The sequence below is a fragment of the Monopterus albus genome, unplaced genomic scaffold, assembly GCF_001952655.1.
Source record: "Monopterus albus unplaced genomic scaffold, M_albus_1.0 scaffold33.1, whole genome shotgun sequence".
Classification (NCBI taxonomy): Eukaryota; Metazoa; Chordata; class Actinopteri; order Synbranchiformes; family Synbranchidae; genus Monopterus; species Monopterus albus.
Window position 1 is genome coordinate 1,814,248 of NW_018127913.1, and position 11,213 is coordinate 1,825,460.

Sequence of the window (11,213 nt, forward strand, 5' to 3'; positions counted from 1 at the left end):
AGTGAGAGCGAGAGAGGAAAGAAAAGAGAGAGAGAGAGAGAGAGAGAGAGGAGAAGTGGGCGGGGTAGCAAACGCCCCCTTTTGATTCTTTAATATTCAATGAGCTCCAACCAGAGAAGCGGGCAGGCACTAGCACAGGGACAGCAACACGCAGTCCATTCAAATGTAGAGCAGCTGGCATGCCTCACGGAGCCAGCACCACTCCTCCCAGTGCGTGGACACACAGTTGTTTCACTTGCCAGCTTGCTTCTGAACTTTTCACGGCTAAAACGCCATGGACCCGCTATGGACGGACCCCGGCGCTCCGGTACGACATGCAAATACGTACTGTGACGTCGGTGGTCATGTGGCTTTTGGCGTAGATCCTCCTTGTGATCGCCAATTTTTTCTTTCCTGTCGCCTGTTGTCTGCTCGGTTATCGGACCGCCGTGAGAGTGTTTAACGCACAACTGGCCTGTTTGTCGGCTTGGCAGTGTCCAGGGGATCGGCACCGCACTACCTGAGCGTCGCGCCAAAACGGTGGGCAGGTAAGAAATGGACAAACTCTTGGTGTGTTTTTGAAACGCTTCGCTGCGGCTACCCTCCCAAGTCCTTCAACTTAACACTGAATGTAGTGTGTTTGTTTGTGCCGCTTCTCCTCGCTTGCTTTCGCTCCCAAACACCTACACGCCTCCGTCTAAATATTTTAACTTGTTTGGCTGCGTGAACTTTGCCTGGCCCTGTCTTTTACACCTGCGTACGGAGACGGTGCGTCCCCCAAGTTGTTAATTGGGCGTTTTCAGCCCAGTGTTTAAGTTTGACTTCGATACGCGGTGACAGTGGTGTGAGAAAGCAGAGAGGAGAAACATCGCCTTTACTTTCTCTCCTCCCCCTGTCGACATAACCAGCAAAACATGGCCGTCCTTTGCCGACATGTTGTTACGTCGATGGCGAGAGGGGCACATTTGGGGAGAGTGTTTTTCTGCGCCCCTCTGTCACGTCTCCGGTTGGCCGGTGGAAACCACCGGTGAGCTCCGCACCGCCGCCAGTGTAGCCGCTCACGTTGAGCGGTACTGACGTTTGAGCGCAACTTTTGGAGTCCGACCGTGTTTATAGACTTTGATTTGTGCGACTCAGTGATGTAGGCGTAACGTTATCCCTGGTGATGCCTCCTCCCCGCAGAGACCACGGCTCTTACTGCAGGCAGACGGTGCTGTGGCGCCGGAGCTCACTGATGTTCACTGCAGAAGGCCCCTAACTGTATGAAAAGTCACGGTTCGTTTTATTCACAATATGAACTTTGTTTATGAGCCCAGTGCCCCAGACTGCGGTCCTCTGGACTCGGCACACTCAGCTTTAACCAGGGACAGTATGTCCTCAGTGGCCCCAGCAAGATCCTTTGGACGGATAGTGGTTGTATTTAATTGTGTTGCATGATTTGTGTTGTACTTTTCTAAGATAACACTTGTGAAGTATCTGGGAAGAGACGTGTTCCTAAGCACAGCCCACAGGATGAGCATCATAGCGCAGTAAACAGTTCAAGCAAGGACATCCTTGCTCTCAAGATGCAGTTCAGTATCATCTCCTATTCAGGTTTCTAGTCTCTTCCATCTTTATGTCTTATCATTATAAATGACATATACCACACTGTCTCTCAAATGTTCATTATTATTATTTAAATCATTTACTAAAGTTTTACCTAAAGTTACTGTAAACACATTAACTTTGCACTAAGGTGGGTGTCGCATGTCCCCATTATACCAGCAGATATGCTGTGTAAGCCTTGCACAATTTGTCGTGTTGTTTTTTGGGGGATTTGACATTATGTGAGCAGAGTGTATGCCTTCACCAGCAATACCCAGACACAATTGTGCAATACCCTGGGGTGGTGTTGGTGCCATTACTGACCTGAGGGGTATTGACTTGGACCAGTAAACTTTAAGTACAGCTAATGTTTCCATGTTACTATCAAATTCAAAATTGTCTCTATTACATTTATTCAGTCACAGAAGGCTACTGCAGGCATGGTAGTATTCCTGGCCTGACGCTGTTAACTGGCATAAAAAGGACTGCAGTGAGGTCCATGCAGTGAGGTCCATGCAGTGAGGTCTACACATTTTAAATTTGAGAAAATGAGCATGCTGGTATCAGATTGGTATTTAGTGTTGTCAGATAACCAGAGGGTCGGTGCATTCTGCAAACATCCATAAATGTAATATATATTGACCTTTAACTGTGTTCTACATAATGGTTCAATTAGTGCTAAACAGCATACGCACACATACCTGATTAAGACATTTCCAAGAATGGAGACATACAGGGACAGTAACACCAGCTGGCTCCCAGTGCCTGTTACATGTAGATATAGACTCTGTAGGTGTACCTCTTAACATAATGTAGTGTTTGGTTGTGATAAAACGGTTCCAGATTCAGGTTCCCTATGCAGTATTTCGTGCACCTGCTCACTAGTGACAGGTCTACATAATCCGTACAGGTGGGACGGTTAATTGAAAAACATTTAGCGCCTGTTATGGATATTTGTTTTCTAAGTAAAGCTGTCAGCCAGTCGCTGCCTGGTTTCACCTACTTGCAGTATGAGTGATCAAATACTGTTTGTTGTTCATTAGCGGCTGTTCTCTCAGCACCAGGATGACCTGATGTGTTGCATTTCTAAACGTGCTCTGATCAGCCATCCCAACCTCTGTGAAAGATGTAAGTGATTTTGATCACAGAGCAGTTAACCCTCCTGTCATTCCCATTACCAGCAGTCCCTCTGGGTGTAAACCTGGCTTCGCTTGCAAAGCCATGCACTCTTGCTCTTTCCATGTGAAGAGAAATTTGGCTCATGTTTTTGTTCTTCACATGGTTTCTGCTTGTGATCTGCCAAGTCACAGATAATGTTATATAATTTGGATTGACAAGCAGCTTTATAATGGTGGCACGACAATCAAAGGGTTTCTGCTGATAAAAGTAAACCGTCACGTTTCAAATCACATGCGTTTAGCTGCTTGCCGTGTTGTGCAGCCAAGCAGTTTTTGGCTTTAAAAATAGATATGGAATTATTTTATTATTAATCCTTCAAATAAAACAGCGCTTATTTTGAATACTGAATTGTTTTTACAGATTAAATCTGTGTATAGATATGTTTTTTTGGAGGGCGCGGTAGAGATAATTATTCTCAGTATTGCTCGGGGGATTAGAGAAATGCACACATGTCACCTTGTTGTCCATAACATTAACACTTGTCCCATCATTATTACACGGTGGCGGCATTAGGGAAGAACACATGTTAGTAAGGAGGGATTTTACCCTAAAATCATTTGGTTTATTTACAGTAAGGTAGCGGCTATAATCTTTGAAGAAGTTGCATAAAGAACAAATCTAGCCTCATTGAATCCCCTGTTTTTCCAGTCTTGTCCAACCGTGCGGTTGTTCTCCAGCACTGTGGCCTCTTAGAAGGTCACAGCCAAAACATCCAGCTGTGAAGTGATCCTCTCTGTTCGTTCATAGAGGTGTTTATTCGCTTACTGTAGTCAGATGGAAAATCGACAGGACTCAATTTGTCACGTTCATTTAAATAGAAAACCACAGAGCATCAAGTATTTGTGTCAAATTATATCCTGAGAATTTAATAAAAATAAAAAAAATGAAGATGTTTGTGTTTAGCTAGATTTGCTCAGACAGCATGTACACAGTTCCCAAATCAAAGGTGTGGTTTAGATGGTCAAATTTAATGAATTATGTTTTTCAATCAAATCAACCTTCATGTGACATCAAAGCCAGCTTTTACTTATATGGACTGTCAGAGACGAAAGTGCAGTGTAGTCAAATATTATTTGTATAATGGTGAGTGAGATCTGATCATTGGCAGATGTTGCATGTGCCAATCATTGCAAAAGCTAATGAAATTGTCTAGTTCAGTTTGTGACTGTGAACTGGAACTAACCTGGAGCAGAAGATTGACAGTAACATGTTTAAACTGAGGAATTTGTTTGTTTTTGGTTATTCAAAGTGGCCATGTTGCAGTTGGTACATATGGTGTGTGTGTGTGTGTGTGTTTGTGCTGTTAATGTTCTGGGTGTAACTGTTTGAGCCAGGATGGTTCAATCCAAATAGTACTTTCCTCAGTGCTTTATCAAAGGGAGATAATACACAATACTGTGAAGGTTGTACACCCAGAGAAATTATATGAGACATAAGAGTACATGTGTGACTGGGGCGTTACTGTGCTGCTGACAAATATTTTACTTCAAAATCAACTTCAAATGTTGTTTAGAAATCTCTCTAGAAAGTCAGGCCTGTTTATTATTGTTCACATTTGATAATAACCTCATTACTGGGATGCTCATCAATCATAAGTGGCATTTAAACTGAACGCTTATGTAGTTTTCCCACATATGTTAATAATGTCACATCTAACCATTAAAGTTGAAGATGTGACACATACCAAACTGATCCTGTTGACGGCTCTGTATCCTGTTTAGTTTCTCAGCTAAATTTCCATTTGCTAACATTTACAGTTTGACAGACTGACAGGACAAGCTGCTGCTCAGCTCTGAATGGCCTCATTAATGTGACTTAAAGTAGCATGATGTTTATCTAAACGGTCCCAGTTCTAGTTTACTATCTGCTAGCATTAGCAGTCCAGCACTAATCTACAACTACATATCTAGCAGATGTGCACAAGCAACTAGCGTTTTAGTTGCTTGCTGCTCCTTGACCAGCCAGCAGACAGTACAGGCCTGCACGTGCTGGTTTACCACATAACAGCCAACAGCTCATTTTGTAGTTTGGCCAACAGCTTTGATTCTGCCCCAGATTTTTGTGGGGACAGCTGGGCACAGTGAGGTTGTAGTGATGTGGTGGTTTATATTCTTAATGCATTATCACAATATACCACTGACCCATTTCCTCCTTTTTTAACTTTCACTGCATGTGAAGCAAAAGCTTACATTTGTTGGTCCTGTATTTTTGTGCATTTGTTTTGAGCTCACACTTATTTATTCCATGATATATAGCTGTTATTTTTAGAGCGGTGCTAGTTGACCTTCACTTGGTTTCGACATGTTTTTGGTTTTCACATTCATCAGGAACGTCCAGCATTTCCTAACTGCACATCACACTTCCACATCCAACCCAGAGCTGTATAATGGCTCCCCATTCTCTTGGTGAAACACTGGGATGAGTCATCACGGGTTGGAGGACGGAGGTTGTTGTCATCACGGCCTGTCATGCTCAGCTTGGCTCTGTGATGACATCAGCAACATATATGCTGTGCTTTGTTCCAGTGTTTTCGGGTTCAGGCCGTCTTCTGTGTCTCTGCCGGCTTCTCAGACATGTTGTTAGGTGACTAAGGCAACCACAGAGATGAGCTCATCACCTGTAGGTGGGGCTGAGAGGCAGAGCGTGATGGAGGGAAGGAGACAATTAGAGAGGCAGCGCAGAGGAGTTACATAGGGACAGATGGAGGGGGAGCACGAAATCAACACTATATGAAAAAGTGCGTATGATGTCTGAGACATAGTGATACAGAGGAAGGGACAGTTGAGTGAAGCTGCATGAGAGGAAGACAGACATGAGTAAGTGAGAAGCTGATGGAGACTAAAGCCCCACCTGCACCTTAACTTGTAAAAGCAGCCTTTTGATGTTGGTGTTATGTCGATTTTTGGCGTAAAAGGGCTGCAGTTTGCTAGCTCAGGATCTATTAGGATTCTTGGAAGTCTTCCACCACAGAAGGGAGGGAACCAAAGTATCAGCATTTCCAGGTAAAGCACACAAAACGTTGCAGTGTTTGTGCGTATAATTGTTTTATGTGTCCACCGGTAGGTAGTCCCCGTCTTCAGTGATGTACTTGGAGTGGTGTCACTGGTTGGCACCCTTGGTTTTAAGTATAAAGAATTTAAGGTATGGCTGTAAAACTTAATGTGTCGGGAATCCAACACAAGTGAAGGTGTTGCAGAGAGAGCCAGAGTGTGACAAAGAAAAGAAAGAAGACACCACAGTCGTAATGGCTAAGCAATGTGAATGAGAAACAAGATAGCCTAGCAGTGAGAAACTGCAAGATAAGTGCGGGAGAAAGCACTGTCAGTATCTGCAGTCAATCAATTCACAATTAAAGACTGCATTGATTATTAAGTTGCATAGCAGTTGGTACAGTGGTGTGCTTCTGCATTTGTAAGCATGCAGCACCAGTGGGAGGGCTCTTCTTGTAAACACTGCAGTCTTTAGAACTTGAAAGTACATCTTCAGTAGACAAATGAAATTCTGAACATAACAACCACTACAAAGTTAGATTTACACCCATGCACACAATCAGTCCCTGTCATATAGGTCATTCACGGTTGCAGAATGTCAGTCGTTTTGAGTCGTTTTGCTACTGCAATACCTCTGTGTCCTCCACATGTCAAGTTTTTCGAGGTGGGTGCACGGATAGAGGGAAAATGGAGAGAGAAGGCTTACAAAAAGGCACCGACATGCTCCTCCTGCCAGCATGAGACCAATGAGGAGAGGTTGGAGACCATTCACAAGCCACACCCACTGCAGCGAAGGCAGAGATTGACAGGTGGGAAATTTGGTGGCACAGGAGCACAGAGTGCTTGCCGAGACTCTTATAAACCGAAAATAAAGAGCTCCAAAGTCCCAAGGCTTCCTCGTCTGGGCTTAGCAAGACAGTTGAGACCTAGATCCCTGCCCCCCTCTCATGCATCCACACACACATGTAAAGGACACACGGCATAACATTATAAACATCACATTGTTGCAATGCAATATAATTTGTGGTGCTTACAAATTAGTAACCATTTGACTGACATTTAACAGTACCCGTCCCTGGTTATTGTTGTTCAGATTTCTGGTTGGGTGACTGTTACCCCACTCCAGTTGTACCCTACAGCGCAATTACTAACACTAAAAAGTCAAACAAAAACCCAAAGAGCATTTTTGGCAATGGTTTAAGTTCTTAAAAGCTGCCATTGTGGGGTGCTAGGGAGTAATGCGCTGTGATCAGTGTGGCAGCCTGTCTGCACAAGGTCATGGGTGAAAGCAAAACCGAGTTAAGGGAGGCTGTTGTCATGGTAATTGCACAGAAATGTTCAGGAGGGATAGTTTACCTTTGTATTACTTCGTTTGGTGTAATGAAACTTTGCCCCACACCCCTAGATTAGGTAATTGCATGCTGACATACTGGCCTGTGTCAATGGGGTCACTTAGTGAGTGTGGGGGGGGGGTTGCAGCAGCAAACCTGAGTGTTAGGTATTTAAAAGGCAAAGGTACAGTGGACTCTTACCTATGCCCCTTGTAATACTGTGAGACAAAAACATGAGCATTTGTCAGACACAAGGTTTCGTCTTACCGCTGGGACGTGTTAATGTGTGCAGAATTAGGAGCATGGAGTCGGCGTTACCGTCAGGCAGAAAAGTGAAGTTGAGTTGAATTTTGAACAATACTGTTGTCGTGACACTAACTGACCTCTGCAATGTTTCTGCTCCTGGATACAAGCAAGCACACACCTTCTGTTGGTTACAGTGTTACCATGGTAACACAACCATCAGCTGTGGAGTGGGTGACACTTGGGTATTTTTATAGCTTGCCCTTTGTGCGTGATGGTGCGCCTGTGTGTGCGTTTGTTCAGAGAGGAGACAGGTCTGGCACCGCGAGACCAGATTTTATGTTTGTGTGTTTTCAATGTGATGCAAACCAGATTAAACTGAACACTGGATTCTTGATTGAATGTGGTATGGCCTGCTTGACAGTATCTTCATAATGGTAGATATAGGCCATTGTATCCCTTAACAGAGTTTATAGACTGAATAATCACCTCAGTGATTATCAGGTTAGTTTTCTGGAACGTCCATATGAAACTCTGGCAACATGTCACCATGTAGTTTGAGTTTAACATTTTTGGCTTTTATGCTGAGAGTTTGGAGAGAAGGTTGATACCATGCTTTTACTGTAATGTATTGTAATTAATGTATTGTAATTTGTAGTCAGACCTAGCAGCCTGTTATCTTGGCTAAAGACAGGAAACGGCGAGGTACTGTACCTAGCCATGATCTGTCCACAGTTAACAAAATCCTCCCATCAATATCTCTGCTGTTGTTCCTCTGTCAACTGTTCCTCGTTGTGTGGGGGGTCACCACAGTGGAGCATTAGGTCTGCAAGCCCACATGAAATTTGGCACAGTTTTTATACTAGATGCCCTTCCCGATGCAGCCTTGTAGCACAATTTAAAATAGCCAATTAACCTAACATGCCCATTTTTAGACTGTGGGAGGAAGCTGAAGCACCTGGAGAAAACCCACGCAGACATGGGGAGACCATGCGCGCTCCACACAGAAAAGGCCTGGCCAGAAGCTTCTTGCCGTGAGGCGACATTGCTAACCACTCCTCCCATCAGCAGAGACTTGAGGAAGGTACTGGTTCTGGCCAAGTAGTCTGGCACGGGTTTTGCACTTCAATTTTTGTGGATTAAACAAATAAGGGATAACATGTAGTGAGCTTCAGGTAGATTTTGTTACCTCTGGACAGAGCCAGGCCAGTGGATTCCCATTGTTCCCAGTCTTTCTGCTAAGTTAAACTAACCACCTGTCAATCTTATCTCATTCAACTCTCTGCAAACAAGCAAATAATTGTTTATTCTAATATGCAACTTTCTCTTTTGATTCCAGTTTTGGCATTGGCCTTAAAAATCCTGTATCGGTTGGGCCACACTGACAAAGTAGCCATTGCTCATTTATCAACATTTAGTCCTCATCCCAGCCCACCAAAAGTAGCACTGCTCTGTTGCTATGCAGAACATATGAAGCACTCAAGCACAGTGCAGCGCTTTGCTGTAGAGGAGCCGTGTGATGAGATTTAAATAAATTCTGCTGCGGTCCGAAATTCTGCCTCTTCCACCCCAGCTGGGACGTGTTTTAATAGAGGTGGTGCCTCTCCTCACCTACACAGTTCAGACACACATTGTCCTCCTCGCTGCAGTGGCTGACTTGTGGAACAAGCAGTCAGGAGGGAAAACACACTCAGACAGAGAAACACAACGTCATACATACCATCAAAGCTGTGCGTGCATTTTCTCTGTGCAGTTTGTTTTTGTGATATAAGATGTGTGATGGAGCTTCAAAGTTTTTGTTAATGTGACAGGAAAGTCGTACCACTGTAACAGCCAGTGTCTCTGCAGCTTGTGGTTTCTATGCTGATTTCTTGTCTTGTTTTGCATGTTATCTTAGAGCCCTAGAGCAACTTGCTGGTCGACAGGCTTCAAGTGCAGGAGCTGCAGAGGTTGTCATTCATATAGATTTGTATTTGTGATGACTGCATGTCTGAAAACTCAGGCATTTGGTTCACTGTGTTTCTCCAGCAACAACAATGAACCCCGCTGCAGTCTGGCGCTTGTTCAGCTTGATCTTTGTTCAGGCTGTACAGGAGAGAGCTGTGGCTCTGAACTTAGTCTCACATTTCAGGCAATAACATAGCCTTGCAGTAGATTCAAGTACACCTGATTAGTCTGGCTGCACCATATTCATAATTCATATTTACTTTACTGGGTGTTATCTCACTAAAAATAGAGCTGCAACCTTTTACCTTTGTTTTGTTACCAAGTGATCCATAATACAACAGTTTACCAATAATTAAATCATTATGAACATCAGTCACTACAAGTGTAGCTGGGGGACATGTGCACTGACAAGTTGGCATGTGGGTAAGTTAGTTCAGATGTATGTTTTTAACAAGAGATATCTGCCACAGAAGAGCACTGTGGAATTTGCTTTCCCCAAATTCCAGTTTTTGTGAGCAGAGCCTGAGCCATATTTCCCCCCCTACTACTTTGATTATGTTAATGATGCCCAGAAATAGGATCTGAGTGGAGTGTGCTGCTGTGACTCATCTGCTCAGTGTCATTCTCTCCTCGCTGCTGTTTGGATAGATCCCTTCTATAGCACCACTGTGTTTCTGCTGTATTAGATCATATGTCTGTCTTCATACATTAGAGAGGCTCAGTGCTATTGAAGATTGTATTGATTTCTCCTGTGTTCTCTCCAGCATGTATGCTATTGTGTAGCCTAAACTGATTACTGACAGGGCTGATTAATATATTTGCTGCCTGGCAGCATTAAATGTAACTCCTTTAGAAAGATGGCTGTACTAATATAATGCACCAATCAGACAGACAGCCAGACAACAGGCAAGTACAGACAGACGGGCTGGCAAGGGGCTGCCAGGCTGAGTATTCATACAAGTTTAATGAGCATCCAGACAGTAGGGAGTTTGTGGCTCCAGCACACAGCTCACTCTGCACACACACACACAAGCTAACAGGCTGACGACAACGCACTAACGAACAGGTGGGAGACTCACTGCTTGACCTGGGTTATGAAAGCAGCCAAGTTTGGTATTCAGAGTAAACCTATGTGGAAATCTGGGACGGCAGTCTAAAATATTATGTTCAGCACATTTCTTTCTGCATGATGTTTACAGCCAGACAGCTCGGAGGAAAAAAACATCTTCTCAAGGACACCAAATGATTACCTTTTGTCTGACATCGAAGCCTATTGTACAAGTATTCTACAGACTATTTTCATAAAGTTTGAGTGACTGTGCTCTGCTTTGCCAGGGGTATTAATCACAGTGTACCAGACCAGTTATCTTTTCCATGATGGCATTCGGTGCTCCCAAGTAGCCAAGGCTGCAGGAGAGCGACTCCTCCCTCCTCTACTGAAAATGAGAGAGTAGAGAGAGGAAGAAGTTGCTGGTGCCAGAGTATCCTCAGTGTTCAGCACAATGACTTCACTCTTTGTTTGAGCCAGTCAATGCACATAACTTTAACCTGACCGCTACAGTTCAAATGACTAAGCTGTGTTTGTGTGCAGAATAATGTCCCCTTTTCTGTCTCATCTCTGCTCAAAATCTGTAGTGAAGACCTTTTTTGATAAGCTGCTCAGTAGGTTAACATGCAAACTAATATCTGGTGTCAACCAGTGACTTGAAGCTCATTTTTCAGGAGCCAGTTGCCGGCTTTATGAGCAAAACAGACATGATTTAAGTTCTATAGCAGTTGTGTTTACAGCTTACTAATATGGATGTTGCATAAATGGAATTGCTCATCCTCCCTTCCTCTGCTTGTGTGGGTTCAACACAACCAGTAGGAGGTAAAAGTCCAGCTACAGCTTGGTGCTTTCTCTCTCTTGCTTTGTGTAACTGTCACCCATCATCACATCCAAAAAGTGTTCAGGCTGTGT

At 43.9% G+C, this 11,213-nt stretch overlaps 1 protein-coding gene across 2 annotated transcripts in view; it reads left to right on the forward strand.

Annotated features, from left to right (window-relative positions):
- Positions 1-135: 135 nt before the first annotated feature.
- zhx2a (zinc fingers and homeoboxes 2a) overlaps positions 136-11,213 on the forward strand; it is a 27,831-nt gene continuing 16,753 nt past the window's right edge. Inside the window, exon 1 of one of the 2 annotated variants that reach the window (XM_020597212.1) lies at positions 136-527. The gene's annotated coding sequence lies outside the window, so the exon portion shown is untranslated. The remainder of the gene's footprint in view (positions 528-11,213) is intronic. The other variant, XM_020597213.1, reaches the window with a different exon arrangement.